Source organism: Salvia miltiorrhiza, chromosome 8, assembly GCF_028751815.1.
Source record: "Salvia miltiorrhiza cultivar Shanhuang (shh) chromosome 8, IMPLAD_Smil_shh, whole genome shotgun sequence".
In the NCBI taxonomy this organism is placed as follows: Eukaryota; Viridiplantae; Streptophyta; class Magnoliopsida; order Lamiales; family Lamiaceae; genus Salvia; species Salvia miltiorrhiza.
Genome location: NC_080394.1, coordinates 25015972 through 25038599, shown reverse-complemented (window position 1 = coordinate 25038599; position 22628 = coordinate 25015972).

The following is a 22628-nucleotide window of genomic DNA, read 5'->3' as shown; positions in this document are numbered from 1 at the left end:
CGTGCACTGCACGCACTCCACAATAGGGAGAATGAGCCTTACTCGAAAAATCGAATAATACTCGAGTCTATGCCAATCCACAGTGGGCTTACTCGATCTCTCCCTTATACGAGTAATGAAGAACGAGTCACCATTGTGGATGCTCTAATGGTTTTTATGTGAATTGATATGTTTGTGAAGTAATTGGCTCAATGTATTCTAAATTGTTTAGAAACTAGTATTTATATTCTTTCTCTCCAATTGAGTTACTGATTGTATTTAACTCATATATAAAAAGTGTGTACCTATTTTTGTATTAAAATGGGGAATTCTACATGGAGTTAAATTATGAACATGTATCCAATTGGATTTAAAAATAAGGAGCTACACATTTGGATTTAAATTATACTCCTTCTATCTGCGATATGGTTTTCAACCCTAGTTTATCAAAGACGGGCCTGACGGAGCTGCTTGGGCCGAGTTTTACGTTTTTGAGCTTTTTGTTTTCTGTTTTAAATGTAATAGATTAGAATTGGGATTCCACGAATGGGTCACGAATAACCTTTTTTTTTCTTCTTTTATTCTGTTCTTTGCATGTCGTGGTGTTATTCCTTTATGCTCTTTGCATGCTATTTTTGTCTTTGCTTGTTAATACGTGTTTATTAACTACGCTTAGACAAGCATGCTAGGTTTATCGTTTTCTTAAGCATGTTTTTAGAATTCTGCGAGCATGTTTTACGTGTTGCGTTCTAGAAGAGCATGTTTAAGATTATGTGTTGAGCATGATCAAACCTTTTGAAAGAAAAAGACTAAGCTGATTTAATAATTTTTATAGTGATTAAAAATTATTTTAGACCTCCACATGCAGTCTCTAGACAAAGTGATTGGCGATATGAGTAAACATCCACACAGCGTGGCTTACTTCATGTTTGTTCTTTCATAAGTTTGTCAGATGAGGTTTCTATTAAAAATATTTAAATCCATTAAAGTAGTGGGAGTTATGCAGTAAACGTCTACACAGCGCGGCTTACTTGTATAATTTTCACGAGTACTTTGGAGAATGGAATTAAATAAGATAACCAAGAAAATTAAATTAAAAGCGGCATGGTCCGAGTGAGTATGCTAATTTCGAGAATTTAATTATCAAGGTTAAATTGTGGTCATTGCTTAGATATCATATCAAGTATAATGTACAACTCCCCGATGAGTCCCTTCTTGATGATGATATGGTCTAGTTAAGTTCCAACTATTAATTTCCTTTGTCAAAAGGTTAAGTTGACATGGATGGAAATTAAATGACTAGGTGAATAGTCTGGTTGAGGAGTTCGTGTGTAAACGTCCACACAACGTGGCTTGCATATGAGATTCCTTGAGCGGTTGGAGGTTTCATTAATATTGTTTAATCAAAAGGTTACAATATTTTTGTTACGAATTATGTGCTTCATGTTCTTACATGCTTTAATTGTTTACTTTCAGATATGTCTATGTCTCCTATCATCTCTATTATTGCAAACAATCCTCTCACCGGTCCGAAATATGTTGAATGGAAACGCCATCTAATGTACATTCTTGACGCCGAGGAGCACAATTTTGTGCTTACTACTCCACGTCCCGCGGCCCTTACTGATGAGTCGACTGATGCGGAACGTGAGGCGCATAGAAGGTGGCATAGCCAAGTGCTATATTATGACGACTATGTCACAAATTTTGCAACTCCAGCATCAGGTCATGAATGACGCAGCTGAGATCATGTTAAACCTTACTGAGGTTTATGGGGAGTCCGAGAGATCTGCTCGCTTTAACATAATGAGAGAAATCTTAGCATGTAAGATGAGCGAGGGCAGTTCTGTACACGAGCATGTCATGCACATGATAAATCTTTTTGATAGGCTTGAGTTACTCGGAGGAGGTATCGAAGGGGATGTCAAAGTCGATATCATCCTGAATACTCTCCCCAAGACCTTTGAGAACTTCCGTCTCAATGCCATTATGAGCAAGGCCAACTATACTCTTAATAAGTTGTTGAATGCTCTAGTTATGGCAGAGGGAGTCTTGGGCAAGGGGAAAGAAGTTCTTGTCACTGCCAAGGGATCTGCTTCTACGTCGAAAGGCGGGAAAAAAAAGTGGAAAGGTCCAAAAAGCAAGGGAGGCAAGGAAGCTAGTGGGAGTGGTAAAGCGGGCGGCCCTACCGGCGGCGTGAAGAAGCCATGGGAAAGGGAAAGTGCTTCAAGTGCGGCAAGACTGGGCACTGGAAGAAAGATTGTCCGGTGCTCAAGGCAAAGGGACAAGGTACGTCACAAGTTCTAGTAACTGAGACATGTTTAGCTTCGTTTTCTACTCATTCTTGGGTAGTGGATACGGGGGCAACTGACCATGTTTGTTACACCTTGCAGGGCTTCAAGCCGACAAGGGAGCTGGGAAGTGATGAGAACACCATCTCCAAGGGCAACGCGTCGAAGGTCGTAGTTGTTGCATTTGGAGATTTATCTTTATGTTTTGGTGATGACATTTTAGTTTTGAGAGATATTTTATATGTGCCGGAGTTTCGGCGGAACATAATTTCTATTTCAAAATTGTTTTTGGATGAATATTCTGTTACTTTTGATAGAGGTGTCTCTATCATGAAAAATAACATGACTATTTGCTCCGGAATTTTGAACAATTCTCTCTATACTATTACATGTCCAATTAATAACTCTGTCCATGTTGCATCTACATCACAAATCTGTCCAAATCCAAATAAAAGGAAATATTTTTCTCATGAACAATATACACATGCTTTGCACCTAAGATTAGGCCATATCAATCTAAACAGGATCCAAAGGCTTGTCTCGAATGGAATTTTGAAAGACTTTCAAGCTGTTCCATTTAGAACCTGCGAATCCTGTATAGAAGAAAAGATGACGGCAAGGCCTTTTAAGGCAAAGGAGAATAGGGCCTCGCATGTGTTAGAATTGATTCACTCTGACTTGTGTGGACCGATGTCCACAAAAGCTCGTGGAGGGTATGAGTATTTCGTCACTTTCATTGACGATTACTCAAGATATGAGTATATTTACTTACTTCAACACAAGTCTGAATGCTTTGAGAAATTCAAAGAATTCAAGGCGGAAGTGGAGAAGAGAACGAGTAAATCTATCAAGTCATTGCGGTCTGATCGCGGTGGCGAATACCTCGGAAACGAGTTTAAGCAATACTTGTCAGATTCTGGGATCACATCCCAATTGACTGCACCAGGCACTCCCCAACAGAATGGTGTAGCGGAGAGAAGAATTAGAACTCTTTTGGAAATGGTACGATCAATGATGAGTTATGCATCGTTGCCTATTTCGTTTTGGGGATATGCCTTGGAAACAGCGGTTTACTTGCTGAATCTAGTACCGTCCAAATCGGTTCCTAAAACTCCAGTCGAGTTATGGTCTGGGCGTCAGCCCGTTTTGAACCATATAAAGATATGGGGTTGTCCTGCATACGTGCTAGACAAGGAAGCGAAGAAACTGGAGCCTAGATGCGAAGTAATGTTGTTTGTAGGATATCCAAAGGGAACGAAAGGTGGTTATTTCTATAATCCTAAGGATCAGAAAGTGGTTGTTAGCACCAACGCACGATTCTTGGAACATGATTATATAGATAAACACAAGTCTAAGTCTGAGATTGTCCTTCAAGAAATCGAAGGCAATGGATAGACGATTCCATCACCCCAGCCAAGTGTGTAAGTGAATGCACCACAGGACACTGCACAAACCATTGTCACAGCTGTACCACCACCGCTTCGTCGTAGTGGGAGGGTTGTCGTCCAACCCGATCGATTTATGTTCTTGTAAGAATCTTCGGATCTTCTCCCTGTTGATGAACAAAAGGATATCGACCCTGATAACTTTAGACAAGCGATGGAAGATCTAGATGCAGATTCTTGGTACGACGCCATGGTTTCTGAAATAGAATCCATGACTGCTATGGATGTATACGAGAAAACTGAATTACCAGATGGCTTTTTAGCTATAGGTAGTTGGTGGGTATACAAGAGAAAAAGAGACTCGGAAGGCGAAGTCGCGGCTTTTAAAGCTAGATTGGTGGCGAAAGGTTATACCCAGGAACAGGGTATAGATTACGATGAAACCTTTTCGCCGGTTGCCATGCTTAAGTCCATCCGAATACTCCTTGCCATAGCAGCCCACATGAACCTTGAGGTTTGGCAAATGGATGTCAAGATCGCTTTTTTAAACGGTTTCCTTGAAGAAGGAAGGGACATCTATATGCAGCAACCCGAAGGGTTCGTGAAGAAGGGCGAAGAACATCTTGTATGGAAGCTGAAGAAGTCCATTTATGGACTTAAGCAAGCTTCGAGGTCATGGAACAAATGTTTTGACGAGGTCATTAAATCCTATAGATTTACTCGTTGTGAGAGCAAAATTTGCGTGTACCGTTTAGATGCCAATGGTGACGTGGTTTTCCTTGCACTTTATGTAGATGATATCCTCCTCATTGGCAACAATGTGGCGCTATTATCGGACATAAAGAAGTGGTTATCCGAACAGTTTCAAATGAAGGACTTAGGAGATGCAGCGTACATCCTGGGGATCAAGGTTGTTCATGATCGCCAGAAGAGGATGTTGAGCTTATCTCAAGCGTCCTACATTGATACTGTGATTGCTCGTTTTAGCATGCAAACTGCCAAGAAAGGATTGCTACCTTTCAGACATGGCATTCCTCTGTCGAAGGACATGTGTCCTAAGATGCCTAGTGAGGTTGAGGAAATGAGGAAGGTACCATATGCTTCCACTGTAGGTAGCCTCATGTATGCAATGCTTTTCACGAGACTTGATATTTGCTATGTCGTTGGCATGGTTGCGAGATATCAGTCAAACCCTGGACCAGGACACTGGACTACGGTAAAGCATATTCTCAAGTACCTAAAAAGGACTCTAGACTATAGGCTAGTTTACCAATCAGACAGTTTAACTCCTTTGGGTTATACCGATTCGGATTTCCAGGCTGACCGGGATGAGAAGAGATCTACCTCTGTTTATGTATTTACCTTGGGAGGTGGAGTCGTATCATAGCAGAGTGCAAAGCAGAAGTGCATTGCAAACTCCACCATGGAAGCCGAGTATGTAGCTGCTTCCGAAGCTGCTAAAGAGGCTGTATGGTTCCGGAACTACCTCTTGGATCTAGGAGTGGTACCTTATTTGCCTAAGAGTATCATAATTTATTGTGATAACTCGAGTGCAGTGGCAAATTCTAAGGAACCCAGGACCCACAAGGCGACCAAACACATAGAGAGAAAGTACCACATCATACGAGAAATCGTACAAAGAGGAGATGTGCTGGTTGATGATCACTAATTTCTTAACAACAATAACTGCAACTAAACAGTGTAATTGTAGCACAGAAATAGCAAGCAGAGTATCGTATCCACAGAGACTATTATAACGAAATTACTATATCTATTTCCTAAACAGACTCTCACAGTATGCAGGTAAAATTAAAATGAAGGTGAATTACGAACTAAGATTAACTAAATAAAAACTAAAGAACATATAAATAACGATAACTAACTCAAATGTAAGGAAAACTCTTACCCTAGGGATGTACCTTTACTAATCAACTACATGCATTTAATCTATCGATTCAATTACCAATTTAATCCAACCCTGATGAAAGATCACTATATTATTCACAAGGTTCTCTAACGAACACCTATGAACGTAGATTAATTAACCCCTTTTCGCATTCAAGACTCCAAGGAATAAATTAACTCCAAATAGCATATAAAGAATAGCTTCCTATAGCTTCACCTATCGCATTCAAGACTCAAGGCTAACACTACATCATGCATTCCTGAATCGGCTGAACAATTATCACATTCAAGACTCAAACTGAATAGCTAAACATGTAAATCATTGATCAGATAATTCACAAGAATAATAAGCACCAGGAATCATGAATCACAAGTTGGAGGGCAATTGATATCAATAAATAAAAAATACATAATTAATCAGCTATGTACAAACCCTAGGTTCAGATTAAGAAACTAGCCAGACATCATAAAATAAAACATAAACATAATTAAAAACAACGCAATTGTAAAAACAAATTGTATAAAAACCGAATTAAAACGAATGTAGCAGCTTGAATCTTCAATCTTGATCCAAGCCTTGAAAACTAGAAAGCAATAGAAAATTCTGAAAGCTAGAAAACTGAAAAATAAAGTCTGGGAACCCTAGATAGGTCAAAAGAGGACCTATTTATAGTCTAAGGGTCAAAAATCAAGTTCTAAACCGAAAATAACTTGAAAAAACGTAAAAACGCGGAAGGATTAAAAACACGCGTCCAATTCGGTGACCCGTTCGGCGATTGCCGAACTGGTCGCCGAATTCAGGCCAAATTCTCCTTGAAAACGGCGATCGCCGTTTTTTTCTCCGTAGGCCAAATTTCGATCAGGGATTTCGGCGACCTACTCGGCGATCGCCGAGTTGGTCGCCGTTTTTCTTCTTTAAAACGCCCAAATTCGGCGGTCAACTCCTTTAACCGCCGAAACTGCTCTTTTTCCGTCCCGACTTCAGAATCTTCGTCTTTTCTCGATTTTTAGGCTCGATTCTCTCATAACTCCTCTCTTCAACATGTTCCTTACACTCCATGCTTCAATGTCACTCAATTCTGCATCCAAACAGTCAAAACTATACCCGACCGTGAAATCATGAAATAATAATCAATGAACTCCAGATGATAATAAAACGGGCGTAAAATCGACTTAAACTACAGAATATAAACCATAAAAACCATGCAAAATGAGTGTTTATCAGTTGAGAAGATCAATACTTTGGAGAACTTAGCTGACCCTTTCACGAAGAGCTTACCGCAGAAGGCCTACGAGAAGCATGCTCGAGGGATGGGATTGCGGTTGATGCCACTCACTTAGGAAAACTTTCAGTATAAGTGGGAGAAATGATAGTGTTGTAATAGCTAGTATTTAGACACATTGTATACCAAAAGTTTGCTTTAGTATAAGTGGGAGATTGTTGGATTTGTATACTGAAAGCAAGAACCTTTTATGCTTGTATACAATGATTCATATGTTCACTATTTAATCTCCCATCTGATTGTGTTCATGATTGCATATGTATGTTCATTATCTCTATAGAAGTAGATTATATGGTGTGTTGTAGATCACAGAAGACCATATAATTGGAATAACCTTAAGAGATATAAAATGATCACAGCCGAAATAACTCTAGGATGAGTTATTGGTTTAGGCTGCAGTATAGATGGAAGTAGTTTGTCTTGACTACTTGTCTATACTGGTACGTCATAACGTATTGATAGGATCACAGTGAGATGTATTCTTCTATCTGACATAAGTGAAGAATCAAGATCTCGGTGACTTAATAGAATCTTAATACTAATAAGTCTTCAAATATATATGTTAATTCGTATATCACTTTGACTTACTATGGGTGAGAGTTATATAGTAACTTGAGTACTCTGTATCTTGGGTGATAGCGATTAATATATGATATTTGATTATCTGTATTAGTACCTGTATCCGGTATAGGATAATGACATCCCCTTAAGGAGCTCAATAAGGTTTATTGCGTTAAACCCTGCAGGTTGATTAAGTTCAGACGCAATAATAAAGTTTGAGTGGTACTGCTTAAGGATTACAAAGATATTAATTAATTTAAGCTGTCAGAGCTCTAATTAATTAATGGATGTCGGATATTTTAAATACGAAGATTTAATAAGTCTAAATACAAGCCCCGACTCATCGCCGACAATAAAGGGGTAAGTCAGTATTGATTCTCTAGTGGAATGAATTAATACTTATGAATTAATTATGATCTGGGCTGATCATAGAAATTAATTCATTGGAGGCCCATCTTTATTCCTTGTATCTGGTCCCTGGACTGGCCCAAAGTCTCCTTGCCCTAGCTGGAGAATTCGCCCATCACAGAAACTAGCGCCCCAGCGCTGTACTTTAATTATTTAAATATAGCTGTCAGCTCTCAGGAAACACACACAAAAATTAGGGTTTGAGAGCAGAGCTGAGCGGCGCTAGCGTGCAGGGCTGAATTCTCTCTTGGTACTTTCATAGCTCGTTGTCCACCCAACGGTGAAAGCTGAGCGGGATACAGTTTAGAAGGTCAGAGCTGGAGTCGTTCAACACGATCATCGACAGCCTTTGCATACAGTTTTCAAGTAAGTAATTCTAACTCCTCTGTGCAGCACTTAAATTCATAGGAGCATGTTAGGATTAATCGTTGTATGGCAAATTAAGATATCCAAGAAAAGATCTCGTAGGGGCTAATAATCCTTCAGATAGCCCTCCAGAAACATGTCTCATCAGCAAAAGTAGCTCGGAGCTCAACTGGCTGTGGCACATGAGACTCAACTACCTCAACTTCAAAATGATCAACAAGCTTGCTAAGCATCAACTGGTAGAGGGCTTACCCTCTATTGTGTTCCAGAAGAAGCAAGAATGTGAAGCATGTCAAAGAGGAAAGCAAACCAGGAAGTCATTCAAGTCAAAGTTAGGACACTCATTTGGAAGAATTCTTCAACTACTACTTCACATGGATCTGTTTGGCCCAATCTCTCCCAGAAGTTACAATGGTAGGAAGTATACCTTAGTTCCCGTGGATGATTATTCACGATATACTTGGGTTATCTTTCTCTACAACAAGAGGGAGACACTACTAGAATTGCCAAAGTTGCTGAGAAGACTTAAGCGTTGAAAAGGAAGTCAACATCATCAACATCAGATCAAATCGAGGGACTGAATTCCTCAATGTCGTCATTCGTGACTACTGTGAGGAACAAGGAATCAGTCATCAAACTTCTGCAGCAAGGACTCCTCAACAAAACAGAGTAGCAGAAAGAAGAAACATGTCTTTGAAGGAAGCAGCAAGGACGATGCTAGTCGAATCAAAACTCCCTTTGAAGTTTTGGGACGAAGCAGTCAACAACGCATGCTACACGCAAAATCCCTCATTCCTCACTCAAAGACATGGGAAAACTCCATACGAGCTATGGAAGAATAGGAAGCCTTCAATCTCATATTTTCATGCTTTCGGTTCTCGGTGTTTCATTCACAACAATGACAAGAGGAGATTAAACACATTTGATAGCAAGTCTGATCCAGGAATCTTTCTTGGATACTCTGGAACTGAACGATCCAGGAAAGCCTATCGAGTGTTTAATTCTCAAACTCTTTGTGTTGAAGAAACACCACATGTTATTTTTGATGAGTCTACTGATGATTTCAGGAAACAGGAAACTGAAAGAAGTGTTGAGAACACTGAAGTTTCCAGAACTGAAATGAACAACACCGAACCTTCTACAGTCTTGGTGTGGGGACCCCGAAAAGAAGAATATAATGAAAAGCTTCAGTATCAGAAGATCAGTCAAAGGTTTGAAGCTCTGACTGGAACCAATACAGATGGCATCAGTCAAGGGGGAACTCCGTTAGCCGAAGAACAAGTTGAACCTGCTGAAGCAACACCAGTTCAACACTTCCCTGCTCGAGAAACTACTGAACGATTCAGAACTATTCTGACTGAAGAACCTCCACCATCGCCAGAAGAGATCAAGAAGTATCGAAGATTGTTTGAACTCCATTCAAAGGAGAACATCATTGGAGAACCATCAGACGATGTAAAGACTCGAAGATCAATGTGCAATCTCATCTTTGACATCAACCAGAACTGCATCAACGAAGATAAGAACTTTAGTTGTTTCTTATCATCTACAGAGCCCAAGGACGTTGAAGAAGCTCTGAAGTCCACTCAATGGGTCATCGCAATGCAAGAAGAACTCAATGAATTCAATCGGAATTTAGTTTGGGAACTTGTAGATCGACCAGACGATGCAAAAGTGATTGGTTTGAAATAGATCTTCAAAAACAAGAAAGACGAAAAAGATTACGTAGTAAGAAACAAAGCAAAGCTAGTAGCAAAAGGATACAGTCAAGAAGAAGGAATCGACTACGATGAGACTTTTGCTCCAGTTGCCAGATTGGAAGCAGACAGGCTCTTCTTAGCCTTTGCCGCTCACAAAGGATTCAAGGTACACCAAATGGATGTGAAGTGCGCATTTCTCAATGGAGTGCTCACCGATGAAGTCTACGTGGAACAACCTCCAGGTTTTGAGGTTGCAGGACTAGAAAAGGTGTACAAGCTGAAGAAAGCGCTCTATGGATTGAAACAAGCACCAAGAGCATGGTATGATACTCTTTCTGAGTATATTGTAGAACAAGGGTTCAAGAAATGATCAATGGACAGAACCTTGTTCACTCTCAAAGAAGGAGAAGATCTCCTACTTGTTTAGATTTATGTCGATGACATAATCTTCAGATCCAAATCCGAACGCATGTGCAAGAAGTTTGCTGATATCATGACTAATAAGTTTCAGATGTCCATGATGGGAGAAATGAATTTATTTCTTGGATTACAAGTCAAGCAAACCAGCGAAGGAATACTGATCAATCAGTCAAAGTACGCCAAGGAACTGATCGCCAAGTTCGATATTCAGCACATGAAATCAGTCAAGATTCCAATGAACACAAACTGAAAGGTAGATCCAGGATCAGAAGGAAAATCTGTATCGTTAACCAAATACAGAGAAATCATTGGGTCATTGCTGTATTTGACTGCTAGCAGACCAGATATCGCTTAAGTAGTCGGGGTTTGTGCAAGATATCTGTCAGATCCAAAGGAAGCTCATATGGATGCTGCAAAACGAATTTTGCGATATCTCAAAGGCACACCCAACTTAGGATTGTGGTACCCAGCTGACGATGACTTCAAGCTCACCGGATATTCAGACTCAGATTTTGCAGGATGCAAAATAGATCGCAAATCAACTTCGGGAACTTGTCAATTCCTAGGCCAGCAAACTTATCTCATGGTTTTCAAAGAAGCAGACTTCAGTTGCCACCTCCACAGCTGAAGGTGAATATGTTGCTGCGGGAAGCTGCTGTTCACAACTCCTATGGTTAGTCCAACACTTGAAGGACTATGGGATCAAAGAAAATGAAGTCCCAATCTATTGCGAATGCTCTAAGTGCTATTGCAATATCATAGAATCCAGTTCATCACACCAGAGTCAAGCATATTGCAATCCGACATCACTTCATTCGTGATCACGTCGAAAAGAAGAATATCTCTGTTGAATGGATTCCAACCGCAGTTCAGAGAGTAGACTTGTTAGGTCAGAAGGGTCTCGAATAGGTGTATGGGGGAGGGGGGGAATACACCTATGGGCTATTTTTCTTCTCTAAAGACAGAGGGAACTCAAGATAGAGATCAAACGAAACTTTACACTGCAAACTTAGACGCCTGTTGACTGAAAGGAGTTTTGACAAAACAGGGTTAACGACTGATACTGAAATACTCTTCAGTAAAGAGTTATCAGTTAAGTTACTGGAACTTAACTGATGCACGTTAAGGCTTCAGTCGAGTATGCTAAAACTGAGATGTTACAAGTTTCCTGACTATCAGAGGATAGATCAGTCAGACTGATAACATACGCAATGGAAATAACTTTGTTTCGTAATAGCCTCGGTTGAGCACGTTGTTAGACTTAGGTTTCTCTTTGTAGTTAATCAGAATTCAGTTTATCAAATGTAAGAACACAAATAGGAATGTAAAACTGAAAGCTGTAAATAACACAGAGAATTTTACGTAGTTCGAAAAAACCTTCCTACATCCACGGTCGGTTGATCAGACCAACAATCCATTCTGCAAGTGCTTAACTGGTGCACTGCAAACCTATCCGTGTGCTTAGCCGGGTGCACACAATCGAAACAACCAAAGATTCCACTCTTCAGTACCAGAGTACCTTCCTGAACTCCTTTTCACTCAAACACTCGATTCAGTATCTCGAAGGGAGGTTTGAAATCCTGCCAACTAAACTTCAAAGAACAAGTTCTTTGGAGCTAGTTTGACCTAGGCTTCTGGGTGAACAGAGGTTTGCCTAAGGTCTAAGAGAATGTGTGTAATCAGCAGTGACTGATTTTTGGCATTGGAATTCTCTTCTTCGATTCAAGCTTTGGCTGAGAAACTATTTTGGCAGAGTTTCAGCTTATATCGTTGAATCGGTGAAGATTGAAGTGATCCTCGAGCGCTATTTATAGGAGAGGTCTTGAATAGATCCGTTGGCGGAGAACGTCTTCAAGATTTCTTCCGTTGGAGAGCTTTTCGAATTTAGGCTGAGGCTTCAATCTTCGAGGTTCCTTGTTTGGTGGGAACGACTATGTTGAAGAGCAGGAGATGTGACGTCTCTGATAAAGTAGCCACCAAATAGGAGTGACCTCTGCAGAGAGGGATGATCCTGAGATCTCTGCATTTAATGCGGCTGTACTTTTTGGAGTACGTGGCTTCCTTTGAACGTTGGAGGTTCAGTCCGAGGAAGAATGTTTAACTGATACTTGACTTTAGTATCAGTCCGCTGAATCCACGTGGCACGCATTGAGTAATCAGTTCCGAACTGATTCTTCAACTGATACTTCAGTTGGTAACTTCAGTCTTCAGTCTTCAATCCTTCGTCCTTCAGTCTTCAGTCTTCAGAACCGCAAACTAAACTAGAAAAGAACTCTAACACTTGAGTTCGAACAGTTCTAGTCTATTACAATTAAGGCCTATGGATTTTGGTATCATCAAAACAAGGATTAGAATATTTCAATAAAGTTCCCAACAATTTCCCCCTTTTTGATGATGCAAAAACCACACAACAGTTCTAGACAAACAACAGACTGAACTTAGAGCACAAGCCCTAAAACAGGGTGAATACTATTCCCCCTTAACAATAGAACCTAAAAACTTGTACTAAGAGAAAGAACACAACAGTTCTAACATAGAACGAGGAGAAAACAGAAAAACATTAATCAGAGCCTGGACAAAGAGTCATTGTCTTCAGGTTGAGATCAAAAGAAGTTATTTTCATTAAAAATAAGACCGATGAGACATCCATCGAGGTACAGAGCAAAACTTACATTGGAGTAAAAATAAAAACATTTACACATGGGAAACCCATGGACTCCAGCAGTCTGCATGGCTGCGCCTTGAACTTCTTGATCTTCATCTTCAGTCTTCATGTTCCTAAGCTTGTTCCATTCACACTTGTTTTCCGTTGACTTGAGGTCTTTACTGGAACGTCCTCCTTACGACTTCTGGTGATCCTTTTGCTTTACCATCTTCAGTCAAGAAAGAAGATGCAGGAAAAACCTTTGAGAAGGTTTCTCTCTGACTTCCTACTTTCCCCCTTTTTGGCAACATAAAAAAGAGAGTTGATGATGGAAGCGATGATCAGATGGGACTTCAACTTCGACTCTCAAGCACTTGTGGGAGGACTTGAGAAGAAGATGAGTCTAGAGATTCAGAAGGAGGAAGACACCAATGGAGAGGTAGAGAGATGAGAAGGGAGACGGAGAAGTGAAGGAGACGGAGAGATGGAGAAGAGTAGTGTGAAGGAAAGGAAAGTATGCATAGCATCTTGGAGATATTCATGTGATGCGGCTATGCATACAGACCTAGGGGAGAGGGAGAGAGACGAGGAAAGGTGGATAAGAGGAGTGCTAGAAGGGAGGAGGGAAAATGAATGAAATGCATGACGAGCCTTTGGTGAAAGAAGTAGGGCAAAATACGGCTTGTCATACATGTAGGAAGTGGATGTAAGGATGGAAAATCGAATCAGTGGTAGTCATGAGGACTAGCACTGTCGATGTTGCGCCGACTGACAACGAGCTCCTGCTCATTGTTGTTGCTCCATATGGAAACTTCACAAAAAGGTGAGAAGCTTTCCTGAGAACCAGGTGAAGTCTGTCTTCTTGAGACAAGAACTTCAAACCGTATGGGTCGGGCATGAGGATGGAAGACGGTCGCGTCGCTGGATACAAGTGTGGATAGAGTAAGCTTTGACGTCGGAGAGACATTGAGATCCAGTGGAAGGGTCCGGTGAAGACCAAGTATGTGAACGTCATTCTCCCACTCCATGACTTTGCAGTCATTGATTTCTCCTTTTGTCAGAACAAAATTTTTCTGCAACTTTGGGAAGATTGGAAATTTTTCTCACAGTGAAGGCTGTGAAGAGTTGTTAGTTGATGCAGAAAATAAGTGAAGACATCAAGGTATAAATACACAAATTTTACCAAGAGGAAGATGAGAGAGTTTTTTTTGAAAACTGTGCCTAAAATGTTTTTGAAGTAAAAATTCACGTCCGCCGTCACTGCAAGGGACGGAAGCTTCAAAAGGTGAGAAGTATCATTGCATTATGTCATGTCAATGAGATTCTCAAGAAATTTGATTACAGAGGCAAACGGTTGGAAAGATTTTAGAAAAGATCAGGACAAGATAAATCAGATACGATTTTTCCCTTTTGAAAAGTACTTGTCCTTCTCGGATATTTCATTTTCCAACAATCAGTTAAAGGTTTTGAAATAAATTGATCAGTCAGAGAAAAACTTTTGAATTCAAACAAAAGACTCTTAACTGAAATAACTGATTTTTTAAGAGTAAGTTGAAAATACTTACTGCTCGACTGATTATTGTAGTCAGTCGATACCACTAGATCCTGGTTGACTTATCAGGATGAGTTTTCTTCAGATGAGGACTTGTCTTCATTGCTTTCCACGTCAGCGGTCGTAGAACAACAGTTGGTTGACCACCAGTCAGCATGACTGTTTGAGATGATCTTCAAACACAGCATCACTCTTCTGGGTTGATGAGGCCGATCCTTCCACATAGATCGTTGAACCTTTCTTCTGGAAGAGCCTTGGTCAGCAAGTCCGCTCTCTGAACAGCAGTTGGAATCCATTCCACAGAGATGTCCTTCTTTTCGACGTGATCACGAATAAAGTGATGTCGAATGGAAATATGCTTGACTCTGGTGTGATGAACTGGATTATGGGAGATTGCAATAGCACTGGAGCTGTCGCAATAGATTGGGACTTCCTTTTCTTCTATCCCATAGTCCTTCAACTGTTGAACTAACCATAGGAGTTGTGAACAACAGCTTCCCGCAGCAACATATTCAGCTTCAGTTGTGGAGGTGGCGACTGAAGTCTGCTTCTTTGAAAATCAAGAGATGAGCTTGTTGCCTAGGAATTGACAAGTTCCCGAAGTCGATTTGCGATCAATTTTGCATCTTGCAAAATCTAAGTCTGAATATCCGGTGAGCTTGAAGTCATCGTCAGCTGGGTACCACAATCCTAAGTTGGGTGTGCCTTTGAGATATCGCAAAATACGCTTTGCTGCATCCATATGAGCTTCATTTGGATCTGACTGATATCTCGCACAAACCCCGACTGCAAATGCGATATCTGGTCTGCTCGCAGTCAAATACAGCAACGATCCAATGATTTCTCTGTACTTGGTTGAAGATACAGATTTCCCTTCTGATCCTGGATCAACTTTCCAGTTTGTATTCATTGGGATCTTGACTGATTTCATGTGCTGAATACCGAACTTGGTGATCAGTTCTTTGGCGTACTTTGACTGATTGATCAGTATTCCTTCGCTGGTCTGCTTGACTTGCAATCCTAGAAAGAAATTCATTTATCCCATCATGGACATCTGAAACTTATTGGTCATGATATCAGCGAACTTCTTGCACATGCGTTCGAATTTGGATCCGAAGATTATGTCCTTGACATAAATCTGAACAAGTAGAAGATCTTCTCCTTATTTGAGAGTGAACAATGTTCCGTCCACAGATTCTTTCTTGAAACCTTGTTCAACAAGATACTCAGAGAAAGTATTATACCATGCTCTTGGAGCTGCTTTCTTCAGCTTGTACATCTTTTCTGGTCCTGCAACCTCAAAGCCTGGAGGTTGTTCCACGTAGACTTCATCGGTGAGCACTCCATTGAGAAATGCACACTTCACATCCATTTGGTGTACCTTGAATCCTTTGTGAGCTGCAAAGGCTAAGAAGAGTCTGACTGCTTCCAATCTGGCAACTAGGGCAAACGTCTCATCGTAGTCGATTCCTTCTTCTTGACTGTAACCTTTTGCTACCAGCCTTGCCTTATTTCTCACAATATTTCCTTCTTCGTCTTTCTTGTTTTTGAAAATCCATTTCAAACCAATCACCTTTGCATCGTCTGGTCTATCCACAAGCTCTCAAACTGAATTTCGATTGAATTCATTGAGTTCTTCTTGCATTGCGATGACCCATTGAGTGAACTTCAGAGCTTATTCGATATCCTTGGGCTCTGTAGATGATAAGAAACAACTGAAATTCTTATCTTCGTTGATGCAGTTCTAGTTGATATCAAAGACGAGGTTGCACATTGATCTTCGAGTCTTGACACCGTCTGATGGTTCTCCAATGATGTTCTCCTTTGAATGGAGTTCAAACCATCTTCGATACTTCTTGATCTCTTCTGGTGATGGTGGGGGTTCTTCAGTCATAATGGTTCTGAAATGTTGAGCATCTTCTGGAGCAGGGGAGAGTTGAGCTGGAGCTGCTTCGGCATGTTCAACTCGTTCTTCGGCAACTTGAGTTCCCCCTTGATTGATGCCATCTGCTGTGGCTCTAGTCTGAGCTTCAGACCTTTGGTTGATCTTCTGATCCTGAAGCTTTTTAGTATCTTCGTCTTTTCCTGGTCCCCACACCAAGACAGTAGAAGGCTCGGTGTTATTGATTTCAGTCCTGGAAACTTCAGTGTTTACAACATTTCTTTCAGTTTCCTATTTCCTGAGATCATCAGTAGACTCATTAAAGACAACATGTGGTGTTTCTTCAACACAAAGAGTTTGATAATTAAACACTCGATAGGCTTTGCTGGATCGTTCAGTTCCAGAGTATCCAAGAAAGATTCCTGGATCAACCTTGCTATCATATGTGTTTAACCTCTTCTTATCATTGTTGTGGATGAAACACCTAGAACCGAAAGCATGAAAAATATGAAATTGAAGGCTTCATGTTCTTCCATATCTCGTATGGAGTTTTCCCATGTCTTTGAGTGAGGAATGAGCGATTTTGTGTGTAGCATGCGTTGTTCACTGCTTCGGCCCAAAACTTCAAGGGGAGTTTTGATTCGGCTAGCATCGTCCTTGCTGCTTACTTCAAAGACCTGTTTCTTCTTTGTGCTACTCCATTTTGTTGAGGAGTCCTTGCTGCAGAAGTTTGATGACTGATTCTTTTTTCCTCACAATACTCACGAATGACAGTATTGAGGAATTCAGTCCCACGATCTGATCTGATACTGATAATGTTGACTTCCTTTTCAACGCTTAGTCTTCTCAGCAGCTTTGGCAATTCCAGCAGAGTCTATCTCTTGGTGTAGAGAAAGATAACCCAAGTATATCGTGAATAATTATCCATAACAACTAAGGTATACTTCCTATCGTTGTAACTTCTTGGAGAGATTGGGCCAAACAGATCCATGTGAAATAGTTGAAGAATCCTTTCAGAGGAGTGTCCTGACTTTGACTTGAATGACGTCCTTGTCTGCTTTCCTCTTTGACATGCTTCACATTCTTGCTTCTTCTGGAACACAATAGAAAGTAAACCTTCTACCAGTTGATGTTTAGCAAGCTTGTTGATCGTTTTAAAGTTGAGGTGGTTGAGTCTCCTGTGCCACAGCCAGTTGAGCTCCGAGCTGCTTTTGCTGATGAGACATGTTTCTGGAGGACTGTCTTCCCATGAGACGACGTAGAGACTCCCTTGTCTGATTCCTCTCAGAACCACCTTTCTTTGGCTGTTTCCAACAATAAATTCATCCTTTTTGATCTTCACTGCGAAACCGCTGTCACAAAATTGACACACAAACAACAGGTTATGTTTAAGACCAGAAACAAAGCTAACATTACTGATACTGGCGTTACCCATGTCGAGCACATCATAGCCTTTTGTTTCTCCGATTGAGTTTTCTCCTGATTGGGCGTATTTTATACGCACATTTTGAGTGTTTTTGGTGAATTTTAATTCATAGTTCCTACTTATTATTATTTTTTGGAGTTAATTATGGAACTAATAAATTCTTTTAATGGTTTTGATAGGTTTTGGAGAAAAGGTTTAATTTTTGAAGAGTTTTGAAGTCTTAAGTTATGAAGAATGAAGGCTGCCCAATGTCTGTTGTGTAGAACTCACAAGCTGAAATTTGAGCTAATTGAAATTACTGGGGTGGCGAAAAATTGAGAGACGTTGGGTTGATTTAGTATTTATTTTGTTAGGGCCTTGCGCCACTTTACTTAGTTAATAGTACTCCCTCCGTCCCACTCTAAATGTCCCATTTGCCATTTTGGGCTGTCCCACTCCAAATGACCCATTCCCTTTTTGGCAAAACACTCTCTCTCTATACCTAATATTTAAATAATTTCCACCAACCCACTTTATCTACTTTATACCCACTTTATCTACTTTTTACACATTTCTTAATCTCCGTGCCCAAAAGAAAGGAGACATTTGAAGCGGGACGGAGGGAGTATTAGATTAGGTTTCAATTTTGTTTCCTTAATATTATATATAAGGGAGATCATGTAGGAAAAAAGGAGACACCTTTTGTTAACGCCAACTTGGAACAGAGCAGCTGGGATGTGATTTTTCAGCAAATTAATTCAACTTTTTCTTTTCTTTCATTCTTCGCAATTTATTATTTTTATTTTTCTTGTTTTATTTTTTGTATGAGTTTTAGTTAATTTCGTTTATTCCAGCAACGATTAGGGAAGCACTAGCAAGATTATTCTATGAGATCTAATTCTTTCTTATACTTTATTTTATGCTTGTATCTGTGATTCTCTGTGTTTATCGTCATTAATTATTTTAATCCATTAGGTAGTGCGCAATATTTAGTGGGTTAGAATTAATTATACAACCAATTGAATCGGCCATACGTAATCGTGGTTTAGGTTTGATTAGTGGTAAATTGGCACATCAGGGTCAAGGGAAAAACAGTTTTAATTCAATAATCCTGCATCAGAGTTTATTGGTTTTGAATCGGGTTTCTCGAGTAATTAATGTTGTCGGCTCATTAAACCTATAGAGCGTCTCTTACGGTTGTCAGTCGATTAGGGTAGTAATTAGTGAAGCGTCTTCCTGGTTACCAAATAATTAAGGAGAAATAAGATCACGTCAGAAGCGTCTTCGGTGATTATAACTGGTTTGCTTGCATGAATTAAAGTTTTATTTGCATCAATGATCGGAATAATTAAGCTAGGGTGGACTTAATTGATTGCTGGAATTCTTTATTAACTGTTGGATTTTCTATTTATTTATTTAATATTAGAACCATTGCACTTCTTTTGAATTATTTATTTATTTATTTCTATTTTAGTATTTCATATTTTTCCCATAAATTTCATTTCTTGCGTTTCTTTGCAAGTTGAATTTTAGGAGAATTCTCGCCGATCCCTTAGGAGACGATCTTGCTTACTACTGTCTGCGCAGTGTGGGCATACCGGCTGACTGCCGGATATTTTTGGTGTAAAATGACGCACCAAATTTTGGCGCTGTTGCCGGGGATCGGTTTTTAAGTAGTAATTTTCCTATTATTTCGATTTGCTTTTTTTATTTTTATTTCTTTTTTATTTGATGTTGATCTAGAGCTGAAGCTGAAATGTCTGAAGATGGGGACGATGATCGTGATGATATTCTGCCACCACCACCATTGATAAGAGAGTTGGGCCGCCATAGGAGAAATCATCCTCTATGCATTGTGTTGCCCACGATTAATGAAAAGGCTGAAATCAAGCCCGACTTCATTCAAGTTCTTCCAAAATTTGGCAACTTGCTTGGAGAGAGTGCACATAAACATCTCGCTGAATTTGATTTAGTTTGCACTACTTTACGCCCTCAAGGTTTTTCTGAAGATCATTTAAGATTACTAACTTTTCCTCATACATTGCAGGGTAGAGCTCGAGATTGGTTGTTTGATCTATCACCTAGCTCAATCAGAACTTGGAACGATTTAGAGGAGCAGTTCTTGCGTAAATTCTTTCCAGAATCAAAGGCTACAAATCGAAGAATAGCTATTAGTAGCATCAAGCAAAGGCAACACGAGTGTTTGCCTGATTATTGAGAGAGATTTCAACAATTATGTCATAGATGTCCTAACCACGGATTTTCTGATTATAAGTTGCTCATTAATTATTTTTATCGTAGTATGTCTTCTTTTGACAAGAGGATTGTTGATGCTGCTTGTGGAGGAAGTTTGACCAACAAGACCTTGGATGAAGCAAAATAATTGATTTTTGATATGGTCTCCAATGGTCAACAATATGAGGATGAGGATGATGATAGGTACAGGCCGGTCAACAGAGCAGAAGATGCATGTGTGAATGAGAAACTCGATGCTCTAACTTCCTTAGTTATAGGCTTTGTTGGAGCTCAAATTTAGAAGGATAATCATCCAAATTTCAGCTGGAATCATTCGCCTGAATTTTTCACCAGCGCACAGCCGCAGGCTGGGCAGTATGCCCATACCGACCGCCCAGAGCCCAGTATGAGCGATATTATTAAAAGTCTGGAACAGAGCAGTCAGATTATTAATAATCTGGTGCAAAGTCAGCAAGCTTTCCAGCAAGAGACGCAGGCTGCGTTGGGTAGTATGGGCACACAGATCACTCAACTCACCACTCAAGTGAACAAGTTGCAAGTCAATCATGGAAAACTTCCATCTCAAGAAGTACATCCCAAGGAATATGTTTATGCTGTGAATTTCATGAGTGAGGAAGACTTCTTTGATCCAAAGCCCATGGAAGATGGAAAGGAGACGGAAGAGCAAGAAAGTGCTCAAAACGATGAAGTTGTCGAAGAGGCACAACAATATGAAAATATCTCTTCTTCCGAGGTAAGTGTTGAATCTAAAATTTCTAATTCTAAAGCACTAATTCCTTTCCCTTTTCCTTTCAGGTTGACCCAAAACAAAGAAAAAGAATGTGGCAAAGAGATTCTGGAAATATTCGCGATGAATAAAGAACCACCAGAATATTATGACGAAATTCAAGGGTGTAAAGTGCAGTCGAACTCCACCAATGAAATTCACACTTGGCATCTGTCGCGCGGTATGCCCATACCGACCAGCACTTGGACAGATTGTGCCTTCAATTGTGAAACTGCCAAAGCGGAAATTGAAACCACCTAATGATTGATCCAGTTTCAGGGAAGTTCTGTTACCTTCTTTCGTTTTTATTTTATTTTATTTATTTATTCTTTTTCCTTCCTTTTATGCTTTCTTTGTTTTATGTTTTCGTTGTTAGTTTTTCTCACACAATGAGGACATTGTATTGTCTAAGTGTGGGGGAGTTTTTATGTCTTTTGTCTTGAGTCGTGTGTGCATTGTTTTATTTTGGTCTTCCTTTTGAGTTTGTCTATGGCAACTTTTCATGCGAGCATTTTGATTTGTTAGGATGAGCATATTGATATGGATTGTTTGGTTCTTTTCTTGGATGTGATACAAAAATGTGTTGAAACCCATATGTGTTTGAGGATGACGAATGTGCAAATTGATCAATTTTTTTTTTGAAAATCACTCATATAGTGAGGATTGAGCCTTTAGAGCAATAACTTGAATGCTCCTTGCTTGTTTTCGATGAGTGTTATGCATTCTTGACTTCTTGATATTCGGTTTGCCATGTTGCCATAATAATTTTTTTTTGGAATTGGACTCATTTGTGAAGGTGATTTAGGCATTAGGAATGAACCTCATTGGCCTTAAAAACGTCCTACCTTTTGCATATCCATTAGTGAGCCATTTTGAAGCCTTGACCCTTTTTATTGTTATATATGATTGAAGCCTCGAAAATTTTAGCCATTAGCCTTCTTTTAGCCTTGCTTTGTCCATTTCCAACAAGATGCAAGTGGTTTTGTTTTGTGATATTACTTTGTTGGAATAATAAGGTTGATTGAAATTTAGTGCTTGGTTGGAATGATTGAGGATTGAAATTAAAAAACATGAGGTTCTGGGTTGTTTAAGAATGAGGTGATGTTATGATGTTAGTTCAGAAAAAAAAACAACAAAAAAAAGAGAGAATTTTTTTTGTGAAAAGTACCATCTGCAAAAAAAAAAAAGAAAAAAAAGAAAAAAAGAAAAAAAAAAGAAACAAGAAAAAAAGAGAAGAAAAGAGAAGAAAATGTTGGAGTTTGAATGCCTATGTATTGGGAATAAGGGTTGATTTGATTTAGTATGATTTTGGGATTTGAATGTGGTGAACTACTTGCATTTTGTTGGTTTTATTAGCCTTGTTTATTCACTTTTGTTTATCCTACCCTTGCACCCTAGCCCCATTACAACCTTGTGGAAAGACCTATTGATTCATGGATAAGTTCAGTTTTCGAAGTGAAAATATTGACATAGTGGCAAACTTATAATGGATAGAGTCAAGTTGCATGTGTGTGAATTTACCTTACCTTTTGATATTGAGAGATTTGAGTGAACATGGTGAGGCTGGATTGATTTGCACACTTTTGATTCGAAATGAAGGGGTGAATGCACATATTTGTAGATTTCAAGAATGGTTCGAGGAAAAAGGATGATTGTATCTTATTCTAACTATGAGATTTGCTTGTTGTGATTGTTGCCATGGCTAGTCGTCGTTAGTTGCGTCTTGTCTTGTCTTGTCTTGTCTTTTGAGTTTGTTTTTTCCCTTTGTTTTGTTCTTCTGATGCTTGAGGGCGAGCATTGTTTAAGTGTGGGGGAGTTTGATTGG